The sequence below is a fragment of the Stegodyphus dumicola genome, chromosome 10 (genome assembly GCF_044657685.1).
Source record: "Stegodyphus dumicola isolate Sdum_Otavi_A_Nest chromosome 10, ASM4465768v1".
Lineage (NCBI taxonomy): Eukaryota > Metazoa > Arthropoda > Arachnida > Araneae > Eresidae > Stegodyphus > Stegodyphus dumicola.
In genome coordinates, this window is record NC_140777.1 from 120,747,143 (window position 1) to 120,768,144 (window position 21,002).

Below are 21,002 nucleotides of genomic sequence, written 5' to 3' on the forward strand. Positions count from 1 at the left end.
TTGAATTTTTATATTCCATGTTTCTTGCATATTTTTTCAGGTTTCCATTAAGAACATTTATATATTTATACTCCCACATGTTATTTCCAAGATAAAATATATTTCTCATCCTAGAGGCAGCGGAACATCTCCAAAACATTATGTCTCCGAATTCGTGCCTAAAACAGTAGATGCCAACAATAGATAATTAGATTTTTGGACTCAATTTTTTATTCTGCTTTTGCTACACAGCAATTCGTCCATCGGATCTATTGTCTTAAATTTTGACTCATTTGCAAATATAATATAGATTTAATATAATAATTCTTTGCTTAATACAGATTTTCTGTCCATTAATCTGAAAAGGATCCATTATTCTGTCTGTACGTACAGATGTCACGCAAAAACATAATGGATCCGAGAGCGGTCGAAATTTTCGTTGAAATATGACACCCTAAATTTTTCGCGATTATAGTACTTCAAAAATTATCAGTAGAAACCTCATCTGTTGAAATATCTCAGCAAAAGTTTTTAGTATCCAAATTTATGTGAGTTACCGACTAATACGTTTTGAATAAAATACTTCATGAGGCAAAATATTTTGAGGATATTTATTTTGTAACAAATATGGCTTAAATTAGAGAAAAAATAAATATGTTTGAAAATCTTTAACGTCTATGATTCAATATTCAGTGCAAGATGAATGCAAATAAATTTCCAAAATGCAAATGTCCGAAAATGTAATTGTAACAAGTCAATGGAAATTCATCAGTACATGTGCTTTGTGTCAACAGATGACTCTCTCAACACGACTTTTTCAAAAAGGAAAGGAATGACTAAAAAAAAAAAAATCAGCTTTTTCTTAGTAGGTGTTACTGGAGAGAAGTACGGGAGATAGTAGCGGACAAATCATCAAGATTTTGTCATCAGGATGAAAATAGAAGAATATTCTTTACAACTTGGTTTTCATCGTTAACATCTGTATGATCGTCGGAAAGGATTTCATTACATATATGCATCTAAATGTTAGTATATAGCTTTAAATGTATTTTCAATTGCTAAAAACGTTCATCTGTAACCAAACCCCTCTGCAAGCAGGAGGGAGAAAAACAATGTTCTGGTTCCTAATATGTTGAATGAGTAGGGGACGCTTGTTTGCAAATGCTGTTCATTGAATGATAATTGTTATCATTAACTAATTTACGGCAATCACCATGGAAGCTGTGTGGGGGGGTCATAAACTCTTATAAAAACTTTTTGAGTTTAAAACTTCCTAAAAACTTTTAAAACACATATATTTCATGAAAATTTATGCAAGTCGATTTTACTCTCTGCTTCATAATGTATATGTATTTGAATAAATTTGTTCCAAGAGTATCAGTTATTTGTTGTTTCTCTTTCAGCAATGTTACCTACTTGCTTTATACCTACACTTAGTATCACTTGTACCTACTTGCCTTATACCTGAGCAAGAGTATCAGATATTTGTTTCTCTTTCAAGAATGTTACCTTCCATCTTGGGATTTGCTCCTTCATTTATTACTTAACAGGTAAGTCTGAAGATATCTATGACTGATGAATAAGTCTGTGTAAACTCTTTTTCAACATCTTCAATTTTAAATGTCTGTGAAGATTGTTAACTTATGTTCTACTTAAGTTATGTGAAACTCTCTTACTTGTTAAATAAAGATTTCATAGTTCTTTTGACTTTACAATTTTTTAATGAAAGTGCGTTAGATAGAGGATATAGTGAACTCAGAACTCCTAAGCTGTATTATAATGCATTGTACATCAATAAGAAGGCGAAATGTCATGTTTTATATGGCTTGCATAATTATAAGATCCAGGCGTAATAGATAATGAGAATGTAAGAAACCTATTATTGTAGACATCAAATGTACGATCAGATTGCTAATAAATATAGCATTTCATCCTACTTAATGTATCAATAACAAATAAAAAATCTATAATTTTCTCTCCTCATTCTGAGATTGTGCTGGTAAAAGGAATTTTCCCATCTCTAAATTTTGAAGCCAGACTCTCGAGCCATTGGCGGTAAACAAAAATACGTCTACTCAGTGACTTATACAACCGTCATACCATAAGATCATATAATTCAACTTTGTAATCTCAATATTCTTTGTAATACTTTTATGTCATGTCACTGAAGTAAACAATTTTAACTTAATTTTCGAGTCATTGCTATAGAAGGAAATTTTTAATATTATAGTTGTATATTTTAACATTCTTTTTATACATAATTTAACTTGTTGGTTAATTAACCAATTATGTTTCTAAGATTTCCTTACTATCTTATAGGAAATATTGGTTTTATGCTGCGTGCTAGGAGGATAGATATCTGTTATAAGGTAAGATTACTCTTATAAGAGGTTGCAAGATCACAAGATCACATGCAGTGTTACTGTACTTTATTTGGAAAGCAGTTAGATTATTTATAAATAGGAGACGAAACTGCAAGCGACCATACATTTATTTCATTGTAGGTAACAAAACTAAGACTGAAAGTAAAAAGACTAAAAATAATAGACAAGAAAGGGCTAGATTGACTAGAAAGACTAGATTTTGCTAGAAATCAGAAATGCAGCAGACATTACGAAGAGAGGTAAATGAAAAATGAACAGATAAAATAGAAGAAAAAATTATAAGAAAACTATAAAGATTATAAAGGTACAAGTAAAGCTTTCTTCATTCAGAATTGTATGCAATTTTACCTTCACAGAAAGTTAAATCTTTAGAAGAAAAGTATTGAATGAAAAGCTTAAAAACTGCCTCTGTTTCTCCTTCCCAATATGGCGAACATGAGCTATTTCTTATAGAAAGTCACTCACGAAAACATTCCTTCCAAATAGCCCTTGTGGCTTTGCCATATTTAATTAATCTGACCTTCTTCCTGATATTAGACGTTGGAAATTCAGGATTTTGTGAAGATCATACACAGTATGTCGGAGCTTGCAGCTGGATAGCCATCGCCTTCAACATTCAGTTACAGCGAGTGGAAGCACCTACTAAGTTTTGTCGTGGTGGATGAAGCAAATGTCTTTGTGAAAATACTGAGTGATATGAATAGAATTTATGTTAAATTTGGGAAGAGTAGTAATGAAAAACTTGATATATAGATGCAAATGGAGGTGAGATACTTAGCCGTGCTTTAGTGGTGGTTATTTCAATCATGAATGCGTACTCTGAAATCAAAATGTGAATGATCAACAAAGGGCTTTCTAAAAACACCTTTAGCCGCAATGAACAATGTAAACGTGATTGCTGTATGCGATTGTTCTGAAAATCTTTTTGCTTGCAGCCTTAACAATTTGATTTTGCTCAAGAAACAATGGATTTTACTCTAGAAGAATGTCTGGTTTTATGTTGCTGCTGTATGTCATCGGAAGCGTAATCTAAAATCGTTGGGACAGTATTAGAATCCCTTCCGTATGACTTGGACTTAGCGTCAAATAATTCCCTGAGTATTTTTAATGAAAAAAAGTAACTGTGCAGAAAGAAGTTTTCAGATGAGGAAGTGAAAACATGCCCAGATCGTAATGATGAAAGGAGTGTCACAAAGCAGTCCATTTCTTGTTCTTGTATCGTTCATAAACAATTCTAAATAAATTTTAGTTTGGACAAGAAAAGGATTCTAGTTTGAACAAGGGAAAAAAAATACGAAACCCATTGAGTAATCTGTTTCTGAAAATAGAAATCAGTTTTAAAACTTACCATATGTTTCTTGACTAATGTAGTAAATATGATGCACGTTATTAATTTTAAAATACGAAGCTGTTGAAAAATTTTTTCCAATAAAATATTTTTACCTTCTTTGTATACTGATAAAACAACATTGTTTTTTAGCTGCACAAAAACAGCAATAGTTTTGCAAGGATTTTAGATACGATAATATATTATAATATTTTGTAATATGTTATCGTACCTAATATATTTCCAGCTACAATATGCTATTGTAATATATAATTATGATTAGTAAATAATACGTTTCCTTGATAAATTATACAGCATTGTTATATGAAACACAGACTAGTGTGCCAAACTTAAGAAACAAGTTCATTTTTCGACATACAACCATGAAGTTGTTGAAAAGGGTCTTTTTTTATCAGTACAATGAAGAGCCAACTCAATAAAAAGATGGTGTATATGCAAATATCAGCACCATGACGTCAGAAGGTACTTTAGGCCACGCAAAAATGCGAGGAGTCAGCGCGCGCAGTGCTAGGCATCTTAAAAGGAAAGGAAGGAGCATTTACAGGCATTCTTCTGCAAGTGAAAGTGAGATTGTACTTGCAGAATATCTAAAAGAAAAAATATCAGGACGCTCTTACATATAGTACAGTGACTGGCAAGTTTGAAGTGGAGCATAGTTTTATGTCTTATGCCCAAGATTTTTGGAAAAAAAAATGTTTTACAAGTTTGGAAATCCTTCCAAATGACAGGTACAGCTGTAAGAAAGGTTGTTTGTAGTCGGCCAGGAAAACAATAGCGATTGATGACTGATATTTCGCACTGCAGGAGAAAAGCGATCGAAACCAGACAGCTGGCAACATTACTCAGCAGTTCATCTACTGATAAAAACTACATTAACTAGCATTTTTTGTTAATTACGAACAGTAATAGTCACTTGATGAAGGTCGGTTAAAATGTGTAATTTTATACATATAATTATTTGCACTGCATTCCGAATCTGAGAAGAGTAAGGTACAAGAAGAAACCTCAAACCTTTTAATAAATGTATAGTTTAATATAATAAATTACATAATTCATATAATTATTACATTATTTTAGGTACTCAAATAACTTTAGAACAGAATATGCACTTACTGTAGTACGCAATACAAACGCAGTAGAAATAAACTTTACAAAGAAAACACTTTACACAAATTTACAAACGTATATTGCGAGACATCAAAATACGGTACTAGTACAAAAAGATAAACTTCTAGGGGAAAAAAACTGGCTGAATATTAAATTATTACTCTAGGCACTATTCCTACTAACCCCCCTCCCCATAAAAAAAGTAAATCAAATCAGACTTACAGAAAGTCCAGGTCAAACTTACCACGAGCAGAAATATGCGGTCTTAACCACTCGGTGACCGATAAGGGGACTTTTAAAGGAAAACTGTCTCGTATTCTTGTCACATATGATAAAGACCACGAAACCTCCTATGTAGCCAACCACATAAACTATTATTAGAACATAGACATTTACTAGAACACCATAGACATTTACTAGAACACACACATAGAGAGAGAGATATTTAGGTTACGTTGTCAGGTCTGCAGGATAATCGAACAAGATCGAAATTTGCGCATATTTTCAAGAAAATCTTAGTAAGAAAGCATTTCATCAATAGACATCATCGCTTAAGAGTTTTATCAACTTTGAAATTCTCTTAGAAATTTATTTCTTTATAAAGAACTATAGAAATTGTATATGCCTTTTTTTTATTTTGGTACGTACGTATGTGTGTATTTACCAGGTAAATTTGAATATTTTTGAAAGTACCGACATTTTTTAATCTCAGGCATTACCGGATTTCGTCATGTGAGTCCAGCGGTTGGCACATCCAGCTGGCAGATAGAAAATTTTTGCGGTTCGAATATTGGAGAAGATGCAGTTGATTTATCTCATTCTCTACCCCTTCCAGAAACATTAATAGTCTTGTTATTATTAAAATGGGATCATATTTGCAATACTTGTAAACCTGAGTCTTCTGTATACAAGTATCTTCAGTTTATGGTTTACATGGAGTTGTAGATGGCAAATTTACGGGAGATTGATGAAAGCAGACTTTATGTGAATACAAGCTTTGTTACTCATTAAAATTCCTAACGAAACGAATCGCAATTTTTGATCTTAAAAATTTTGTAATCAAAGAACAGCATATGATTTTTCAGTGGAAATAAAAAGTTTTAAGAAGCACGTACAATGCATTGTTTGTTCCAACATTTGGGCAGATATCTCCAGAACATGTCTTTGACAATCTAGAGATTAAAACATTTATACTGATAACTGTACTTTTTACCCTCCCGCTTAATTTTTTCTACACATCTTTGACGTCTCCACGGAGACTAATACCACACCTTAATGAAAGAAAGAAAGAACATAAAAAATGAAATCTCCTGAATGTCCTAGCTGGAATAAGAAAGAAACGAGAGGATATTAAAGCGAGCTTTTTAATTTGATGTCCATCGACTGCAGTAGTGTTCAAGAAAGCGTAGCGAACGAGGCTTTAATTGAGATCGCGCCAGATTCGCAAGCACCTAATCCGTTGGAAGCTGCGTTATTAACCTTTGATACAGCGGCCGGTAGGTCTCCTTCCGTATGATTGCCCTCGCCTAAACCTTGTTCCTTTATTAGCCAGTTCCAGCGTTCGAAGGATTGTTCTCCTCCCTTTTGCTCCTCCTTCACTCACTCTCTTTTCCAGCTATTTCCGTGCTGTAGCGTTTTGGGCCGTGGATGGAACGGCTGGAATGTAATTATACGTAGATGCCGACATTACGACGAGCTTCGAGCACCGGAGCCTTCCTGCCCCATCCGTGGAGGGGGATAACGGTATTACGATGCCGTAACGGTAGCGGCAGTTTTAACGGTGGAGCGTCGGCGCGATGAATTTTCCAGAAAAAAAAAGGAAGAAAATTTTTCAAAAAAAGTATTTTTTAGTGTTCTTTCAGGCAGAATATTTGCTATGTTGGAAATGTGTACGTAGGTGGAAAGGCAGCAAAGGAAAATGAATACTAGTTTCTTTTTCTGTAAGATGGTTAATCTATTTGTTTTTTAATAGGTCAGGAAAAAATATTTCCTGGAGAAGCACTATTTATTTTAAAGCGACAAGATTAAAATAATCCATCTTATTCAGAGAAAATGGTGGTTACAAAACATAATTCGACTTCGCTTAAAAGTTGGAAGTAAAATCTGTTTTTCTTGTCACAATATCATAATTTTCTTTTCCCTTATAAAATCATTTTAAAATTACCAAAATATTTGATGATTACAACAGAAGTAAATGTCAATCATTGTGAATAAAAAATTTTTCATACTTACTGGTGCTTACGCGTGACTGATTTTATAAAAATCAACGTTTTGTGTTCGATTATTAACATTAAATTACTAATTCACGTCGCATTTATGGAAAATAAAATCGTGAAAGACATTGTGGAACGATAGTCATCGATTTTATTTAAATTAGTTAATCTCATTTTTTTTTTTGTAAAAATGTTATTAAAGATTAAAATGCAAAGCTGTTATAAATAATAAGATAAAGTAGTTACTGTAAATTAAGATAATATTTTAAAACAAAAAATGTATGTAAATAATACCTTCACTCTTTTCATGGCAGTGTGTAAGAAACTTAAGAAAGTGAAGTGGAGGCAATAAACATTGCACGTGACATCGCAAATGGAATTTTTCTTTTTCCGAGCTCCGTGTTTGATTGCTTACAAATTTAAGCAAATATCTACTGACTGTCAAACAGTTTGGGACAATGATTGGTAAAAGAAGTAATTAAAATTTCCAGATAAACTTTTTTTTTTCCTTTTCTTTTTTCCTTTCTTTTTATGAGGGAGAGAGCTTATGTTTTGAATGCTTCAGAATTCTCTCTTCTGGAGATTAAATTAATGCAAGGACTCACTAAAGCATAAAAATGGAAAGCACTTATGTTGTAAGACTGAAACAATTTTTTTCTTAATTTATGTACTTTAGTTATGTAAATAAAAGTGTTATCAGCGTTTAGCATTTATGAAGGACGGGAAAGAAGCTTAGTAACAAGGAGATTTATGCAAAATTTCGCTTTGAATACTAGTATGTTTATTTTAAGAAAATATGTAGCAACAAATCAGCGTGTATTCTATGAAAGGTCTTAACATCAATATAACTTTGTCTCAAACGAGCATGGGTTTGAGTAATTTAAATTCTTTCAGTGAAAAATGTACATAATATTGTTTTTTCGATGTCTGTGCATTAAGAAATTTTCAATTTTGTTGTACAGAATGCATGATCGTCGCTAATTGAAATAAAATCCATTAAAAATATAGTTTTATAGAGAAAATTTATGAATTATTATTTATTTTTGAGAGAAAAATTAATATAAAAGGGTAACCAATACTTTTAATAGATGATGAAAATAGGAAATTATTAACACTAAATCCTTTTCATTTTTCAAGAATGATTTATTGTTATAGTTGCATTAAAGTATGTTTTGCAAAAAGTAAGAGGAATGTTTTTTAAGCAAGCCTGATGGGAGGAATGATACACAAATATTAAGGGAGTCAAAGCAACATAAAAAGTTTTCGGTTTACATTAATTTTTACAATCGTACCTATATTATCAGAATTCCAAATGGTGTTCGGCATTATCCGTACGGCTTGAAGCTCTGTAAATTAAAGCTTTAGATTTCCATTTATGTCTTTAATGCAAATCGAATACTGAATGATTTCATTGTGATAATTTCTCAGATAAAGCTATGAATATTAGAGAAAATTATGACCTTTTAGGCTTGCTACTTAATTAGAAATTACATATGTCATTAATATACAGATTTCAAGATGACAACGACAGTTTTAATTCAATCATCGTGAAAATTTATTTATCATTCCTATTAATATATGAAATTATTCAGAAGTTTATTATAAATTAATTAAATTCAAATTAATTCATCAAATATGTAAAATGCATAGACTTTCAAGCTTAAGAACAAATGAAATTGTTCTTTTTTTAGCATCTAAATCCAGATGTTACTGGATAAAATAATAGAAGTTCCGTATAGAAGTTAAAATTTTCTGTCCTCAAGAAAGAGGAAGTTGTTTCTCGATCACTTTTTATTCGCCAGTAAAGTGCACTGTTTATCAGAATAACAAAGTGAATCTTTTAAAAATAATCTGTGCTTGTTTTTGAATTTTAATTGGAATTCTTACTGCTGATTATATTATTACTGTAGTTAATAACACGTGTTTTTAAGCTGTATAATACTCGCCTCGATTATAAAACCTTTCATTTATAAACAGTTACAAAATCATCTCCCTTACAAAATATCTAATCAGTTTTTGTACGTCTTACTTTTGATCAACATGAAAAAGTAAAATTTGATGATATTATTATTAAAATTTTCTAGTGGATTATGAAATAAATAGAATGGCGATAACAACCTGTATTAACATGCACGTTTCTATTGCCATTATGTTCATTTTAAAAATTTCGTTCGAACAGTAAACTGTGTTTTAATAGCCGCCCAAACGGTATAGTGGTTAGAAAGAAGAGCTTACGGCGATACCGAAGGGCTTGGGTTCGAATCCCGGAGATTTCATGGATGTTGGTAAATATAAAGTGTTTTTGCGGCATGGGGACACTCTTTAAATACATGGCGTGCCGAAAGTCCTCTCGAGAGGTTGGTGAAAGGGAAAGAGGTATGGAAGACTGGGACCCATCCCCCTCGGAAAGCTCTCCATCAAAATTGGGGGCGGCACTGAGCAAAGTCACACTATCACCTGTATGATGTTCAAGGCTCTAGCCAACGACAGGCACAATCTTGTTGTCCTTTGCCACGATGAATTTCGTTGGCTTGTTCTGATGTTACTGTCAGACAAGTGAGATAAGTCACAATCACATAAGTCACTACGTTTTAATAATATTTTTATTCTTTTTTAATTGTCATTTTCTCCTTTTGAATTCAAAAAATGAAAAATAGAAACAAAAAATCTTCTGCAGTTTGAAATGTATTTTGATTTCAATTCAGTTTTATTTAACAGTAAAAGATTCGGCTTTATTAGACGGCAATGATAAGTATTTTTTTAGCAATGATAAGTATTTATTAGAACAGAAGGCCTGTTAGTCTCGAAATGGCATTTTGTGTTGAATCACTAAAAAAAACGCATTGTATCATCTTTCAAACTACTGCCCCCAAATGTTACAGCCCTGCATTACATTTTAAGAAATTAAATAATGAAGAATTTGCATAAATGTATGTATGTTTTACGCGTTGCGATAAAACAGCGATACCTAGAGCCATCAAATTTTGTATAGCGTAAACCTCCATCGAATATGGGCATCTGGAAGCCCTAATTTGGAATTTCTTTTATCATCTATTTCGTATTTTGTGAGACATTAAAGAATTTTTTATTAACATACTCAACAATTTCAAAGCGAGGAATGGCAACACTGTACGGGGAAGGGGGGAAAAAATTCATTTCCAGCGCACGTGACTGTGTATCGGAAATTCTAAAGATATGCTCATTTTAAAATTACTTTGCGATATTGCTGTTGAATTAAATTTCATGTTTTAAATGCGAAGAATATGATATTTAATAAATACAGGTAACACACAAAACGCTAAAAAAACGCCCCTTTGGGCATAATGTAATCGAAGCGTTTTATCGAATTTTGTTTATTTTTATTTATTTGCTGCAAACGCCTGCCTGGAGGGAGTCCTGCTGTGATTAGTGAAACAAGTTTTGGCGATAATTTTATTAAACTTTACAATGCATTGATTATGCTACTCATGGGCTTCATCGGTACAGTAATCTATGCAATTGCCCATGGTATCTGTGGGTGTATTCGTCGAAAAGTAAATGTTTGTCTGTTGTCCTGGTTAGATTTTCTCATAATTTACGTGTCATGGGATATCATAATGACCGATAAAGTTTATCAGTAAATTCGAAATTAAAATAAAAAAAAATAGCTTTCAAGTAATTTACATTTTATAAAATACACATCAACAAATGACTATTATTCCGGCTACTCAGAGTACCGTTTTATATTCAAGTATACGAATTCCTTTCTCTGTTTTTTAAAATTTGGGGATTTCCTGTATTTTAAATCTATGGGATTTTTTATGTGTAGCAATCAATAAAGAAATAGGCCGGAAAATCACTGATAGCAGAATTGTGGGTGATTCCCCAGCATGGCTGCTGTAGAATACCAAAAACTGTCCCGACGGCGCCGTCATAGCTCGTGACGTCGGACTGTCTCATTTCATCCCCTATCCAGATTCGGAAGTGGAAGCGAAGTTAAGTTCTTATTGTATTTTTTTACTTTATTACAGGCGTTAATTTTTATTGATTTTTTAAATTTTATTTCTTCAGTGCTATTAAAAAAGCGCGTAAGTTTCGCGGAACTTTTAAGTAATCTTCATGAAACTTCGAGGTTCCGTGGAACAGAAGGCTGGGCTAGCATGTTTAATATTATGCAAATTTATGTCGGATTTCTGTCATTAAATTGGACCACGATTAAAAATTTTGAGTGATTTAATTTTCTTCTTTCTTAAAAAGTAAATTCGCTATATAATTTTGCACTTAGTTTGGGTTCATTACTACTTTTGTTTTGTCATTTTAGGATTCGTTTGTCGCATAAGGATTGCTGTTACTCTCTGCTTTCGTGTTTTTTTAAATAAGACTGAGAAAGTAGGTTTTTATTCGTCAATTGCCACATAGCTGCAAATTGAAACTATTTAATATGTCCTAAATCAGTATTTAATAGTAGGCGTTCTGCAATGAGCTTTTTATTACAGAATACCCTTTTCCTTGAACATGTCTTCTGTTTGAGGTTTTAAATTCTTCCTCTGGTCAGGTTTTAGGAATATACAAAAATTTCCGAATTTCAACTTTCTTGCTGTTTTCAACTTTTTGCTGAATAGCGAAATTCCAACAAAATATTTAAATTTTCCTTATTTAATTCATGTAAGTTCTACTGGAAACAGGAGTACTGAAAGGTTAAGTACAATACGCCGTAATTCCTCGAAGTCTGATAATTGTGCAGTATGTATTAGTTTAGGAGATTTGTCCTTTATCAGCTTTTATTTTTCTCTCTCCTAGTGTTGTCTCTAGGGTCAAAATTTGTCATCGATTTTTAAGCAGCTTTCTACGTAAGCAATGAGTTCAGATTTTGTACACAGACTGTTATGGACTATGATTCAACAATTTGAGTTCTTTAATTTTTTTCTTTCTTAAATGAAGAAGAATGCAGTAAAGAGAATTGTTTGAAACTTTGATTTAGAAGTTTTAAAATTTAATGCTGAACAAATTTTTCTCCCTTATCCTCGTTTAGTGAATAAACCAAAACTCTCAAAATGTTACTATTTCCACCATCGAATAGAGGGTAAAGAAATCTTCTAATGGAAATTTGTATGGAAATTTTATGTTGGGGCGAAGCTTCGAAAATCGCTGATTGTTCCGATTATTTCACGTCTACAATTTTAAAATTTCAAACCTAAACATGTGTCGGTTACAAAGTTTTCAAATTTTTCTATATTATAAAACAAAACCCCTCGCCTTAAAATAAGGATAATAAAAAAATATTAATTGAGCAGTTTTCTTCATTCAGTTAAAAATATGGTAGTGAAAAAGAAGGTAAAATATCATCTCTTCAGTTTCAAGGTTATGATGTTATTACGTCATTTCCTGGCACGCTGTCGGGCTGAAATGTTTGCACAATCTTACAGTGTGTTGCAATCTTACAATGAAATGCAACAATTTTTAAAAAATTTCATTTAGACCTTTTAAAATGTTAATCCGTTTTATATATATGTAAGATATAACAAAATATGACAGCTGTTTGAAAAAAATAATTGGCGACGTCAAAATTAACATTCTGATTTTGGTGATCTGCCCCTGAATTCCTCTCTTCTCACAGGTTCCAGATTTTTCTATCTTATGTAACGTTTTAATGCAGATGCCTCTTGTCCAATCAAATTAATTGTAAGCCAAAACTCTGAACTGAAACTTTTCCGACTCCCACCCTTCTTCCTCTGAAGTTCTATGATACTCTGCCCCTTTTCCGCATAGCTCTCCTACTGGCAAGACGCTTTTAAACCATGGTGCTGCTGCTTACTTACTTAAGAAGCTCATTGATGGCCATTGGCCGAAATGATCGCAGGTCTAAATCCTTTTTCATGTGAAGTTGCACTGTATTCATTTTAATTTCGAGTTCTGTAGCACGCTTTCTGATCGACTTGCATGCATCACTGGCGCACTAACTTCAGCACATATTTCTCTTCGGTTTGATGGATGACCAAATGGAGGACATCCCAAACACTTCCCAAGCGAAAGCAGCTTTTTGAAACATTCCACACCTTACCGAAACGTTCACGAAATCTATCTCTCTCCCATGTCATATTTTAGTTGTTGTGCTTCCGCTCATGGGCCCACACACTTCGTTGTTGTGCTTCCCTTTATGGACCCACACACTTGCCATTAAGCTTTCCTCTAAAGTATAGTCGCTGGTATCTGCCATTCTTCGTCACCAAGCACAAAAAGGTGGGATAACTGAATGGTCAACTTACTACTTTATTCAGGTACAGTAAAATACAACCTTAGTTTGACATATATTTTGAAAAACTCTATCAATTTTATGAGAGATTAGACGTAGATCTTTCTTCTACAGATAAATTCTGAAGATTTTTTTTTTTTTTTTTTTTTGATTTAAAAAAAAAATTAATTTCTTAAGAAAAAAGTATATGAGTAAAAAATTGTAAAAAAGTTTTACTTGCATTTTATGGAAAGCAACCTTGATGGATAAAACCAAGAAATAACTGGGAGTTGCGAAACGAAAGAGATTGATTGATTATATGAAGTTGTAATACTTCACCAGGAAGCTGACCGTAGGTACAGTAATTTTATGCTTTTTTAAAATTCCTTTCTGGATGAATTTCATTAAATTTTGATTTCTGGAAAGATAAAATTCTTTGTGTAATAATTATGTAAGGATCTTAAGTTTTACTAACGTTTATTTTATTTTAAATCTTTACTATCACTTCTTATTTTCTACTTCCGGCCAGAATTATAAGCGTGAAGGATTTTATGCAAAGTTGTCTGGCGAACGCCAAGTATTTAAGTGTGGCCTTTTTGCCAAGCAGGAGAGAGGAAGCAGTGAGTTCGAAGCAGGCCGCTTACCTTAGAAGTTACGCAGTTGCTATTTGCCTTCCAGGCCAGAGGTTTTAATCCTCTTGATAAATTAAACGTATTGTAGTGTTCACAGTCTCTGTGCTACATACGCTTCCTGTTATTATAAGGCCAATCTTATTCTAAAGTTAAATTAGAGTTTAGTTTTATTTTTATACCTTTTACGTTAGACCCCGAGTGGAGGGTCATTGTATTCCGAAGTACGGAAGTCATTGTATATAAAGAAAAATAAAGGGTCTTGTATACCCTTCGTCTGTATCCTGTCTACTTACTACAATTAGTGAACATAGCTTTAGTAAGCTCTCTGTTCCTAGTCAGGTCATTGTATGTTTCCGAAGAAGGTTAGAAGAAACATTGAACCTGATAATTAAAGCTAATAAGTAACAATTTACAAAACTCATAAACAGGAATTAATTTTCTATAAAATGGCCCAAATGGAAACAAAGCGAACATGGCAGAAGCAAAAGCAGAAATAACACTTTAAACCGACTAAATGTTTTGTGCAACAACGGAATTAAAATAAATGGTAGCATTAATAAATGAAGTTTCCACATTTTAACTTATAGATAAACTAAATATTTTGAAATTCATCATTTTATTAAAAGCTATCATTAGTTTTATGGAAATTCTAATAAACTTTTCTTGATCGGTACCCGTAATTTTAATTAATACAAAATAAATAAATAAATAATAAACCCCTTAATATGATTGCAATAGAACAGGATTTGTGTTGAAAGTGAATGATCATAGCTTCAAATTAAAGCAATCAGACGTAAGAAAAGTAAAAGATAAAAGAAGATTTTAATTGACCTTGCCACCATATGGCGATGTCTAAAACCAAAATGGAAGATGTAAATCGCTGCCAATTTTGTTTACACAGAAAGCTTACTCGAGTGGAATTGTATATTACTACTCTTATTCGAGGAATGGGGAAACTTTTTTGTGTCTAATAAAGCCCATTTTGATAACTTGATTTAAAAACTGCTAATTAATGAAGTAAGTCAGAAAATGAGAGAATGGAAATCGAAGTTTTACGGATTTAAAAATTAAATTTTCTTTCTCAAGTTTTCTGAATTATATGCAATAATTATTATATGTATATATTATATATGTATATATATTAAATATTAATTTGAATTTAATTAAAATATTTTTAACAAGTATTATTAATATATATGCAATATATATATATGTGTGTGTGTGTTCTTTTCTTAATTGACTGAATATTTCACTCTAAAGAAACTTACTTTGCAACATAGGTATAAGTGCTAGGAAGCAATTATGCAGGGGAAAGAAAGGTTTTCGTATCGCCGTAAAGGCGATCTAATTATCTATTCTACAGTTTCTCTCTTCAGTAGGCGCTGCTTTATGTGATCACGTCTAGTCACATCTATTTTGATAACACTTACACTATAACATTAAATAATGAAAGAAATTATCATTCAAAGTAGAAATGGAGTTTAATTAATTTAATACAATTATAAAGATATAAGCAGGAATTTTCGCAGATCTTTAATCAGGAAAAGATAAAAGCTTTTTTATGAATTGTTCAAAACGTCTTTATTGCAAAAGTTCATTTGTGAAGTGTTTATAATGTTTCTGGAAATTATTTTATCGATGCTGTGCCTCTAATACTAGGAAGACATCTCTCATTAGAAGAGAACATGCCAATATAGAATTTTAAATTAAGCAAAAAGTAGATATTTTCAGCAAGTAGTCATTTGTAGCAGTTATATTCAGAGAATTTAATTTAAAAAAAAAATTCTGAAGAATTTGTCTGTAGAAGAAAGACTTACGTCTGATCGCTCACAAAATTGCTAGAGTTTTTCAAAATATATGTCAAATTAAGGCTGTATTTTAGCCTAGTTGTAAATGTTTAACTGAAATTGAAACCAAACTCGTTGGTGGCGTACCTTCTTCTTGGAGATACTTCTTTGTCACTTGAAAATTTTTATAATCTACATGTGACGACTTTACCCTTTATTTGGCGATTTCTATTTAGTTTAAAAATTTTTATTCTACAATAGTTTGATCATATTAACCGAATCGTTGATCACATTAAGCCATTTATTTTCAATGTTTACGTATATAAAGGAGCAGAGCTTTGGCAAATCGATAACAATATCCGAATGATAACATTAGCCTCTGTCAAATTAAGCGGCGTCTATTGTGTATTGCATTGAAAGAGAAAATTCTGTCGAAATATGATACCAGCTTTAGAGTATATAGTACAAATTCTGAGAACTTATAAATAGTGTAAATAGCTAAGAAAAGGATAAGATAGCGTAGAAAAGCAAATGGAAACGCGTCTTTATTTTGAGGTTCATTTGGTTAAATAATGATCATAGGATATCATAATTTCACAAAATTATAAACTTTAAAGTTTAATTAAAAGGATTAAAAGGTTACGGAAATTTGTTTCTGAATTTCTTTTGATTTTTGAATTGTTTCTTTATAATTTAGGGTAATTAATTCATAATTTAGGTTACTTCTAGGTTTTGTTTCTTCATACTTGAACACTGAGGCTCCAAAGGATATATAAAGTGTAATATAGAGCATTAACAATGAAAGGGCTATTTATGGCGTAAAAAGAAGACATTATTGGTATAGTTTAATTGTTAATCGTTCGCTGTATAAAAAGGTTTAATATGCAATAATTATCTGAATATCGAAAATTAAAAGCACATACTTATATAATATAAACTACTCAGGCAGTTTTCTTTCTTTTTTTCTTTTCTTTTCCTTTTTTGCACATACATAAGAAGCTCATACATAAGACTACAGGCTAATTTTTTTTAATATATTGATTCTAATATGTATTTCCATTTATAAAGTTCCTCAAATTAGGGTAGAGACTTTTAGGAAAATAGTTTAAGAACTGTAAATCAGAGTTTTCTGTTAAAATAAAATATAGTATTTTATATGATCTTCATAGAACAAAATGCCAAGTGAGTGAAATACAGAGCAATTAACAATTCTCTCAAGAGTTTCGAAAGCTAGTACAATAAATAGTACTATAAAGTACTAGTAAATATTATAAATGCAAATAAAAGTACAATAAAGTAGTATACAATAAAGTACAATAAAGCTAGTACGAGTAAATATTATAAATGCAAATAAAATGTTCCTATTAATACATAAACAAGTTTCCCCAAGTTTGTATTCTTAGTCAGCTTGTCACATAATTGTAAATTTAACCCCTAGGTAGCAGTCGTAACACTAAATTAGAGTATGATATTCATTTGTGAGCGCATAGCTTATTACATCTTGGAATTTACTAAATGTAAGTCGGCTGGGACTATACCAGGAGATTTCCAACGAAATATCAAACAAAAGAGCCGGCAAGAGAATTTGTGCATGATTATAACAAACAATAGACAAAACAATTCGCGAATGATGTAACAAGTTCAAGTCTAGGTGATGCAAAACGATAGTACATACGAAACTTGAAGAGATTTTTTATGCACCGATATGCATCTCTTTTGTTGTATTTATTGTAGTTACTGTACAATAAATTTTTAACATTCTGGTGGGACATCTGCGTCACTTTGCGTCGCATCATATTTAAATATATTTAATGCTAAATATATCATAGATATACGCACAAATTTCGAGAACATATAATTAATTAATAGTTTCATGGAAATAACTACAGATTTAGTTACACGTTATCCAGTAAGGAAGTTTTAATCTCGGAACCGAAAAACGTTTATTTTAAATAGTGGTACTTCGGTATTCATTCCCTTTGAAATGCATCCTACTCGGTATACGTTTTGCTTGCTTGCTCGGAAAAGTTTTGTTTGGTATAATATTTGCTTGGAATGCGATACGAGTTCGAATAGTCAAGACTGAACGCAATACACTTGTTGACTTCTTTGGAGACGATGCTACGACTGCCCACGAGTTAAGTATGTCTGTTGCTGCTACTCAGTAAACGACCGACGCTATAAATGATTAATAAAATGTATAAAATGATTCTGTTTTTTTTCGTAAACATTTTGTAAATTTATTAAAATGAGTTTTAGAAAAGTTAACGAGAAGAATCAAGTCGAAGAAAAGGGTTAGGATCGCCACGGGGGTAAAAAAAAGAGATTGGGGAAAACCATGAAGATGTAAGTCACGGACTTGCACTTACATCGTGACTTATATCTTTTGTATTCCCAAGTATGTTGGAAAATCGCTTTTTATCTAAACAACAGAAAAACATTTGCATATATTATTACATGCAGTTCTTCCTTTAGGTACATTATATATTTTACCCATTCTATTTGTAATTTAGTATGAAACAGTGTTTAGAGTAATTAGGTTTTTTTAAAAGTATTAAACACGAAAAATTGGAAAAGCTTTCGCTGGGACTCCAAACTGGACCTCTCGAGTGTGCTAACCGTTACACCACAAAGGTATGCTGGAAGGAGGAAGAAACCACCTTATCATTATCCACCACCTTTTTAGTTCGGGCTCCACTGTAGATTAATTAGATTATTTGGAAACAGGAGACTTGAAAAATCTGCAATGGCCTCGCCAGGACTCGAACCTGGACCTGCCGAATACGAGCCGAGTGTGCTACCATTACACCACGAAGGCATGCAGAAAAGAAGGAGAAAATTTCTTATAAGTGTCTTAATTACGGGATTTTGTATAAGAACGTATTAATTACTTTCCCTTTATTTTTTACTGGAAAAATTCGTTCGGTATGTGTCCAGTTTGGTATACATCCAAGATCTGGAATGGAATAATGGCGTATACCGAGGTACCATTTTACATCTTACATGAATAATGTTGAAATCTGGTCTAAATCAATAGATGCTGAAAAAGGTAATAGATTCATTTTCCACGAATTTTCCTACCGAATATTTCAATGAACTTTGCCGTCACAGATTCTTCTTATGTTTAATTACTTAAACCATAATGATTATTTTACTAATTGGAATTCTTGATGTAAAGAGATCTTATAAAATGTTATATTTCGTACATTTGCTCCCATCGTTGAAATAGTTTTTATAAAATTCTCTACTGTGTTTTGAGAAATTATGCAGCTGAACATGCATTTCTAAGATTAATATTTATAGAATTAAAGCATTCAATCATCCTTTTTGAATATTCTGTGGCGATTATTTTATAGCTACTAGTACAAGACGTTTAACACTAATGAAAATTATGCATTCCTAGTTTTATACAAAGTTCTTATATTATAAATAAAAATCTTAGTTCTTTTACTTAAAACCATATCTGAGGAGATAAGAAAAATTTCCTTACCATTCTCTCCCTCCCCCGGAGTGTTCTTTTATTGTATTCTGCACAACAGCATTATTTGAATGAAATTGACAGAAAATTCATCTCACAGCAAATTTTGAAAATAATTACTTTCTCAATTGCTACCAGTATCATAAAATAGTTCAGACGATTCAGATTTCACGAAATTGAATTTTAGTTTCTGCAGCCTAGTTTACCTATAGCTATACATTTCGAATCTTTCTTGGGAATCAAATTGAAAGTGATGATCAAAATGGTATGGAACATGATCTTTTAAAACTCAGGTATTCAATCATATGCGAATATTTGTATCACATGAAAATTAAATTATTGTCTTCGTTTTATTACACAGAAAGCTTATAAAATGCGGAATTCATTTGAATAAAAGTGATGACTGCTTTTCTGAGAAATTTTGAAAGTAATATCTATAACACAAATGAAAACCTATGCAGGAAACTTTATCTCTGGAATTTGATTGACTTGAGCTATGGTTTCGTGGGTATATTGCAATATCATAAAAAATAATTGCATAAAAATTACTGCTTTTTTAGACATTTTAAATCGTATCCTCTCTTTTACTTTTTACTAAATTTATCATCTAAAAATCGAGAGGGGAAAGTTAGGCGAATAATTTAATTTTCGAAGGACGCAGTTACAGTAAGAACATAACAAAGGAAAGGCAATAATGGATAAAATACGGGTAATTATCCCAATTTTATTTTAAAAGAAACCTATATTTCAATAATAATACACAGTAATAGTAACATTACAGTATCTAATAAGATATCTTTCGTTTCTGCTTCTCCGTAACCTGAATCCGAGCCGTTCTTCTTGTTGTCTCTGCTACTCAGATCCTTCATAAATAATTAGAGCAGATGAATGTGCAGCGATTTCGTGAAACAGTAGACTGAATTTCAGTTCGTGTTTGCTTTACTGTAATGGGTCAGTCATTGTATTAGGTTAGCATAATGTTCAACAGCTAGAAAGGAAAGGTTCAACTCAACGGAGTAGTTTGCGAGGGTTTGTCTTTGTTAGTAAGATGAAAGCAATCACTACGGGGACAAATCCACTTTAAAATATAAGAGAGTTCATTCTCTGTACTCAGTGAAGAAAGGAGAAATTACGCGAATATCTTTAAAATTTTCAGAACCTGGTGCTAAACCTCTAGGGTTAAAATAGGTGAGGGAGGAAATACAGTATATTTCCAGATACAAAATTTCCCAATATAGAGAAGAGAATTTTATTATAATAATTTCAACTTAAGTAATTTGTAGTTATGATATTAACATTTTATACCCTCTCTTTACAAATCAAAAAGTTCCAGTTACTGAAATATTGATTATGCTTTGAAATAAGTGAAATGTAAAAGCTTCCATACTGTTGGAATTCTAAGAAACTCTCAAGGATATTCGAGAATGAATTTCTTGACTTGGATTACTTTCGATGACCATTATTTACTCTGTTACTTTAAAATAGGAACTTCAAAATTATTTTCCAGGGCCCAATTTGATTCGCTAGCACAGAAGAAAATCTGCGGGAAAAACGGCGACTCGCTTAATTTTTTTCTCCCATTTAATTTCCGTTTAGGGTGTTTCGCTTCACGAAAAGCACGCGAAAGAAGGTTGACGAACAAGAGTCTCAAATACCGTGGAGAAAATGAATGCTGTACGGGACGATGACATGAGTTAAGATCGCAAAAGGGGGGGGGGCTTGCAAAGCCCTTGAAGCTCTTATTTTAAAGTAACAGACTGTAAGAGATAGGTTTCGATACTTGGTAAAATAACATTCGTTATTAACTTTGTGGGATTAACCACGTGAAATTTATTAATTTTTAATACACAAGCAAGATTTTAG

The 21,002-nt window shown here is 32.0% G+C and overlaps 2 long non-coding RNA genes across 2 annotated transcripts in view; one reads left to right on the plus strand and one right to left on the minus strand.

Moving 5' to 3' along the window:
- The window catches only part of LOC146995084 (uncharacterized), a 95,796-nt gene extending 94,175 nt beyond the window's left edge, over window positions 1-1,621 (plus strand). The window contains exon 3 of the long non-coding RNA XR_015043528.1: window positions 1,383-1,621. This is a non-coding gene — a long non-coding RNA (uncharacterized LOC146995084). The remainder of the gene's footprint in view (window positions 1-1,382) is intronic.
- LOC146995083 (uncharacterized) overlaps window positions 1-21,002 on the minus strand; it is a 174,902-nt gene that overhangs the window by 103,828 nt on the left and 50,072 nt on the right. The gene's annotated exons all lie outside the window — the stretch shown is intronic.